Here is an 8,288-nt window from a genome sequence, read left to right on the forward strand (position 1 = left end):
AATACCAAGTAGCACTGTAAAGATAGCCCAAACTCACTAGGTTGGATTTCACTGCAAGAATAACCAGATCCTTTACTGGCTCCCTTGAGTCTTCTTGTCACTGGATAATGAGCCTCGGAATTAATGCCTGCAGTGCTGTGGCTACTCTGAGTTGTTTATATGGGGTGGAGGGAACACCTAAACTCTAAGGAATATTTGTATCATAACTGATAGCTTAAAGTGTGTTTGGAAGCAAACAACAGAGTGCACTGTCATTGTCAAGTAACTACTGAATGTGACGTGCATTCAAAAGCCCATAGCCTTCTATCCTTGAAGGATAGGCAGGCAGCGAGGGTAGTAGAAGAGTTATCTATGTTTTGATATTGAAGCTGACAGAAGACCCAGACTTGGAGATTATGTTGACAATGGAAACAGGGAGCTGACGTGTGGATGAATGTCTTTAATCTCAGCATTCAAGAGGCAGAGGGATCAACCTCCTGTGAGTTCAAGGCCAACCTGGTCTATATATCACATTCAAGGGTTAGATAATTATAGTCTATCTCAAAAGAGGTTGATGAAAGAAGAGAAGGAAGAGAAGAAAGGAGGAGAAAGAGAAGGATGAGAAAGCAAAGAAAACAACCTGGAAACACAGTTCATGTTCTAGTTGTCTTTCAATCAGGAAAAGCAACATGGTAGATAGTACAATAGCAAAGACACCATACAATGAAGGTACAGCACACTACATGAAGTGATTGCAAACTGACACACTGCCTGCAACCTCCTGCTCCTGTCCTCACTATGTGAAACTGTGAGTAGGCATCACCAATGCCATTGTGCAGATGGGAAAACCAGAGCTACCAGTCATTCCAAGAAACCAACATGTGCAGGAAGATAATCTTCCTTTATTTTGAATCCTGTTACTCTAACCTAGCTCACTAATAGTGTGGCCGATCTTTTGTGCTGCTGAAGACCACCTTGTCTCCCACAGTGCCATGCTGTCCCTCTATAACACAGTGAAGCAAGCAAAGAACTGGCTCCGCTCGTTTGTCAATTCACTGTAACGCTAGCAAACTTACCTCAAGCTCCAGTTCCCCACACTTATTCTAGCTACCTGACCAATAGTTTTGAAAATTAAATAAATACTGTTTGAAAATTGAATTACAGATCATGAATTGCTGCCAAAAGATTGGCCTGTTCAATGTGTACGCTACGAATACCTGTCTTCTGTGTGGGAATTGTGGAAACAAAGGTAAACAGGACAAGCATGGCCCTGGCCCATGAAGCTGGGCTGTGCTTGCCAGTCTAGTAATAACTGTGTGTGTGTGTGTGTGTGTGTGTGTGTGTGTGTCTGTGTGTGTGTGTGTGTGTGTGTGTGGTTGGCACCGGTGAAACAGAAACTCACTGTAAAATCAAGTAATAAAATCAGGACACATGTAAAGTAACACTGACCACTTACAATGTGCAAGAACACATGCATGTCTATTTGCTAAGCTGGCTAGCTGATCTATACTATAACTTGCAAGCAATTTGGAAGCAATCCAGACACAAGAAACATACTGAGCTAATGCTTCAAAAACCATGTCGGTAGAAAAAGGTTGTGGTTTTGTACATTAAAATAAAAAGATAGTGAAACCTGAAAAGTGGCTTGAGGGACCCATGTGGTGGATTGAGATGTGTGAGTCCCGCCCCCTTCCATCTCCACCAAGGATTCAGGTTGAAACACTAAGGTTTGTTTTGTTTCTTGATGGAATGGTTCTACCATGAGAAATTTTAACTTCTTTTTCAAAAACTCACTTATAGAAAGTTCTTCATTTTTCCGTTAACAACAAATGAAGTTCTTTTATGTCCAAAATTGTGTCAACATGAAAAAAAAAGCTAGTGATCGCTCACAATGATGTTTAAATGATGCTTGTTTCCCCACAGTTAAAGACCCACTACATTTTATTTATTCTGAAAGACAAATAGGATAGGAAAAAAATAAATAGGTGACAGAGAAAAAAGTGGGACTCAACTGTCCTTGTTTTTATGGCAGAACATTGTACAGGAATCAGATGGCTGTTCTCATTCCTGCAGAGGCCACTGGTGTAGTGGGTGGGAAGCAGGAGGCCTTGGGTGAAAGACCACCACACACAGAGGCAGGGAAGTGTGGCGTTGGGCACAGGCACAGGGTGAGCTGAGAGCCAGAGGAATGAGCTGATTCTGACCTGATGAGGAATCTCTTATTCTCACACTAGCATGAGATGGTTTGAGATTTTAATTTTAATCCCCTTTCCAGTACATTGGCCACAATACTAATTTAATATAATAATTAATTTTCCCTTCCTTCTTCTCAAACTCATCTATAAAAATAAAGATGAAAAAAATAGTTTTTCCTCCAACTGTACATTGGTTGTCAGAAAATGGTACACTTGAATGGTACACTATACAGTAAGCTGTTTTAAATAGTAAACTAAATTGGTTTTTCTATCTATAATGTCTAATTTAGCAATTTTAGGGCAAATGTTATTCAAGAACTCCATTTATATTTTATTTAGAGCAGTAGTTCTCAACTGTCCCAATACTGCAACCCTTTAATACAGTTCCTTATGTTGTGGAGACCCCCAACCATAAACTTATTTCATTGCTACATCATAACTGTAATTTTGCTACTTTTATGAATTGAAATGCAAATACCTGAGATGCAACTCCAAGGGGGTCACAATCCCATGGTTGAGAACCACTGATTTAGAGGAATTCTACTTGTAATACATATTTATTCTCGACCTATAAAGTAAATTTTATGAAAGCTTTCAGTGAAACATAATAAAGACTTAAATATTTTTTTTTCAAATCAAGGAAAGGGATAAAAAAGACTTATGGGTGAAAGTAAAGGTCTGTTTCATAAATTATGAAACCTTAGTCTTGGTTAATAAAATCAGGTAGAAAGGAGAAGCAGAGCTGGAGAGACAGTTCAGAGGTTAAGAGTAGAACAAACAGGCTGCTCTTCAGAGAACCTAGGGGTCCTTGCACCTACGTGGCAGCTCACGACCATCTGTAACTCCAATTCCATAGGCGTGGGCACCTCTTCTGATCTCCATGGGCACCAGGCATACTCACATACAGGCAGAATATTTATATACATTTTTTAAAAGGTCAGTAATAGAAAAGCAATGTAATGATCTGCACTCAAGGGTTCTGGTGTCTGCATAAGAGAAAGTACTCATAATAATTAATTGCAATTTCCTCTAAAAACAATATAAATGATGGAAAGAACGAAAAAAAATTGAGGAAAATTCATTGGAACTCAGACCTTAGGGGTTGCTATATTTGTCACTTTAGCATAGTTTTTTGCAATGACTTCTGTGAATTTTATATCAGTGAGATATGCTTTCTTCTTATCTGAAACTTTCTATGTCCCCTAGGATGTTCTTGAAGATGCAAACAGTTTCTGCCTGCTAAGGCATGCTGCTACGGCTTCACTACCACACCGTACACAATAACTAAGGTTACTTGGTCAATGATTATAAACATTTTAAGGACCCTCATATGCTTCTCTATAAGAAATAACCACTGAGGTGCCATGTAGCTGTTAAAGAGACTGTGGAGGGTCAATATCAACCAGGGAAATGATTGCCAAAAGCATGAACAGATTTTGTAAACACAAACTATAACACATAAGCATTTTCCATTTTCCTTTATTTTTAACAGGTGTATTTCGAAGATAACTTTATTAGAGCAGCAATGGTGGAAAGATGGGGTAATGAGCAGACAAAGGAAGGAGATGGGAGCGTTCTTGTTTGCAATGGAATGCAGAGTATCAACTGTTACAGGACCACAGGAATTGAAGAGTGGTTTTGCTGGCCCATCACGGCCAATATTATCAGTGGGTGCTACATCTGAGGATAATTGTTATAAGAATAGAAAAACTTTCTCTGATTTACTGATTAACTCTGAAGAGTTACTCGATGAAAAAACCATACCATCCTAGACAAAGTACAAAAATGAACAATACCTGTGAAGGGGAAAAGTATTTCATGGGTCTCTCAGAGTGACCAGCTTAAGACTAATAATCATATCTAAGGACTTTGAGTGGAGCACACACAATAAGATCTAACATTGAGGAATACTATACAGGCACAAAGCATCAAACTTTTCAAAAATGTCAAGGTCACAAAAGATAACTGAGGACTTTGGGAATGTTCCAGATTAAAGGGAGGTAAAAGTTAGACAAATGCTCACAACTAGCCATTGAACTGATCAAGGGGTTCTCAATGGAGGAGTTAGAGTGAAGACTGAAGGAGCTGAAAGGGTTTGCAGCCCCATAGTGAGAGCAACAATACCAACCAACCAAAGCTCCCAGGATCTAAACCACCAGCCTGGGAGCACATAGGGAGGGACCTATGGCTCCAGCTGTATATGTAGGGGAGGATGGCCTTGTAGGGCATAGATGGGAGAGGAGGTCCTTTGTCCCGTGAAGGCTGGATGCTCCAGTGTGGAGGAATTCAAGGGTGGGGAGGTTGGAGTGGGGGGGTAGGTGTGGGCACATCCCCATAGAAGCAGGAGGAGGGGGGATGGAATAGGGGGATCCTGGATGTAGGGGAAATGGGGAAAGATAAAGAGGATAACATCTGAAATGTAAATAAAATATCCAATAAAAATAAATAAAAAATAATAATATAAAAAATAAATTAATTTAAAAAAAGAATTTAAACTCTAAAAAATGATAAATCTAAATGTAAATACTGGTCTTAGCATCAATTCTGTGCTGAAAGGTAAAAAATTAATGCAAAATGTATTCAGTCTATTTATAAAATTGCAAAATGGTGGCCAATTAGAAAGTATTGCATCAATGTTAATCTACCAAATCAATAACCATACTTCAGACTTGCAAAAAAAAAATCCCTCTTTTTAGGAAGTTACACTGAAGTTTTCAGTTAAGGATAGCAATTGATATACCTGAGCCTCAAATGGTGAGATGAAGCAAATGGGACAGAATGTGACCAATAGATGAAAGTATTATAATTAGTACAAAATTGTGTAAAATTGTTCTTTATCCTAATATATCCTGCAAATTTCTGTAGGTTTAATATTTTGCAAATAAAAAACTTAAATGAAGAAAATATTATTTTTCAATTTAATTTCCCACAGACAATTCTGAAGCTATCCCCTTCTTTAATGCTTACAGGGAGGGTTTTGGGGGTTGTTTTGTTGGTTTGTTGGTTTGTTTGTTTTTGGTTTCGGAGGGGTTGGTTTTTGGTTTTTATTTAATTTTGATAGAGCAAATAGTCTCTTAATAGGCACTTACTTGATACTTAATGAGGCTGAAGTATAGCCATATATCATGTCTTTCTTGCCATAAATCTTTTTTAAATTTCTGTATATGATTTTCTTAAGATGATAGCCTCAATTGGGCTGTTTGAATCATGACTATTATGAACAAAATCTTCAGTGTTTTCATAGAAAATTCACAAAGAGATTTTTATAGACTGATTCCTTAAGTAAGCTTAATAATGTTGAAGGTGCCACTTAATACAGCTAGATCGCTCTACAAGTGTCAAACTATGTAACCCCAGGGGAGAACCCCTGACTCCTGAGTTCACTGCATTTAATTATCATGCACTACTGGTAGATTGCCACTAGGTGGCAGTAGTGCTAGGCACTGATGTTTCATCAGCCCTGGCAAGTACTCATTGCAGGAACCTAGCAGGCTTTTTACCAAGTACTATGCTAGCTAGCCTTTACTTCCCCATACATTTAAAACAGTTATTGGTATTTTAATCAGAACAAAATTCTTTTTTGAAAATTACTTCAAAGTGTAACTGAATTATTACTGGGACAAATATCAAATGCACATTAAAAATTAAAAACTTCGGAGTCCTATGACATACAATTTATAGTTTGCCTCACGATCTATTATCTGTCCAGTCAGCATCTCACTCTACCTTTACAGATTCCCCCGACGACCTGCACTATATTTCATCCAACAGTTTAACCTCAAATCCTGCATTTTTCTGTAGCTGGATCAGTCATCTCCCTGAAGTCTCCCAACTTAAAAATCAAGCCTGAAATTAAGAGATGGTCACCCACGCCTCTCTTACTTACTCTAGTGCTTTCATCTCACCAACTGCAAATCTTCTTTAGATAACAAAGTGTCAGAAGCATGAAACGCTCTTATGGTCTAGGGAGCATCCTCGGTTCCTTTCTGAAGCAGCCCTTCTAGCTCCCACTTAAACATAAAGCTGTTTTGCAGCACTAGGCAACCAGACACTTTTGAAGTAGACAAAGATACTTAAAATTTTTAAACAATTACAGCAAACAGCTGGAAGTCAGCATAGTAAAATCGATCTCAGCCAACCAGCATTACCTAAAACTTCATACATTAAGCAGACTAAGAAGTATCGGGACACACTAGGCAAATACAGCTACTCTCAACTAATACTTGTGATTTTTGACTTAAGCAAACAGTATTTTTTTTCTGATTGGGAGTTTTCTTTTTGAGACTAAGCTACTCATCCTTGTGTCTTTGTGTGTTCCACTTACCCGGTGCATATTTTTCAACATCTGTATGTAGAATGAGATTCAGACTTAGCATCTTCTATTTTCTACAGTAAAATATCACTTGCCCAAAGTTGCGTATGAGCTGATCATTGAGTTCTCAGGACACTTGACTACCATCTCCTGCTCTAGTTTGTTGTTTTCTTGTCTCTGCCTCTTGTTCCCAGATTCACATTCCCCAGATGACCTAAGTGTCTACTCTCAGCGCTCTCATTTCAACCTGTGCTCTGCCCGAACCAAAGTACACCCAGCACACTTCCTACTCCCCTACCTCTCCTGGCAGAAACCCCATTCCGACACCCTCACACCTGCGTGTCTTGTATCATTATAAATGATAATAAGGTCAGATTGCTCGGAAGGGGGAGTGGGTTCATTTTCTGATCTTTATTTTCCTCTGAATAATATCTTTCCTTTCCACCTTACAGCTCATCAGTTCTTACTAACGAGTCCTAACTCAGCCCAGTTCTCTCGCTGTTTCATTTGTCCACTCATATCACTAAGCCATTTCATTAAATTCTTCTTTACCCAGAATGCTGCTTCTGACTTCACATTCCCTGGACTTTCCGTCCAAGGTTCTGTTTATTTCCAAGGCCTAATTCAGGGTTTTCATCCACCTGGAAATGTTACTTGACCCCAGACCCAGTTTCACTTCCTCTGTTCAGTTGTTTTAATATCTTTCTTACCATTGTGACAATATTTGCATATTACTTTAGCCCTTCAATTTCCATAATTATGTTCTAAATGAAGAAGAACAAAGAAGCCAGAAATGTGTCTAGCTTCAATTGTTAAGATGCTTTCAGTTGTACCAAGCAACAAAAGGGAACTCAATACATTTAAAGCTATTTATGAAAGGTCTACCTAAAGGTCTTCAAACAAATGCATACCGATCATTTTTGTATGTTGAATATTTTGTATAATATACAAATTGCAATTTGAGTATTTCTAAACAAAGTACTTAGGGAGGATGTTGACAAGGATATTTCAACATAATGTAGTATTAACGTTTGTTTTCAAACTGCAGTCGCCAGTTCTAAATAAAAGCCTCTACAGAGGTCAGCAAGGTGACTCAACAGGTAAAGAAACTTGCCACCAAGGACTCACAGAGTGAAAGGAGAACACTAACTCCTACATTTTGTCCTTGAGCCTCAATGATCATACCATAGTAAGTGCCTGCCCATATACACATGTACACATATAAGTAAATAAATACATTTTTAAATTGTTTTTCTTGAAACATCCTCATATTTCCACCAGATCTGCCAAGTTTTTAGTTCTCATTTAAAACATTTACTATGCCAGTCACAGTGGGCATCCCTATGATCACAGCACTCAAGGGGCAGGGGCAAGAAGACAGTTCCAAGTTTGAGATCAGCCTGATTTTTATACTATGTTCCAGGCCACCTTGGGCTACATAGCAAGACCTTGTCTCAAACAAACAAACAACAGGAACAAACTCTAATACGAGGTATTATGTGATAGATTATATAACAAGCCTTCACTAGACATATGTAAAGCTGAGGCTGTACAAAATTACGTGAAGAAAAGTAAAAAGACATAATAACGTAGCATCAATTTAAAAGAGAACATTTCCAGTGTACTACTACTCTCAGTGGTCGTATTACTGTATGACTTCACTATCTTGTACTAACAAACATGACATGAACTAGTCCTTTCCAATGTATATGCTCACCTTCTCTGTCTCTCTGTCTCTGTCTGTCTCTGTCTCTGCTCTGTCTCTGTCTCTGTCTGTCTCTGTCTCTGCTCTGTCTCTGTCT

This window comes from Grammomys surdaster, unplaced genomic scaffold (assembly GCF_004785775.1).
Source record: "Grammomys surdaster isolate TR1022 unplaced genomic scaffold, NIH_TR_1.0 97, whole genome shotgun sequence".
NCBI classification, from domain to species: domain Eukaryota; kingdom Metazoa; phylum Chordata; class Mammalia; order Rodentia; family Muridae; genus Grammomys; species Grammomys surdaster.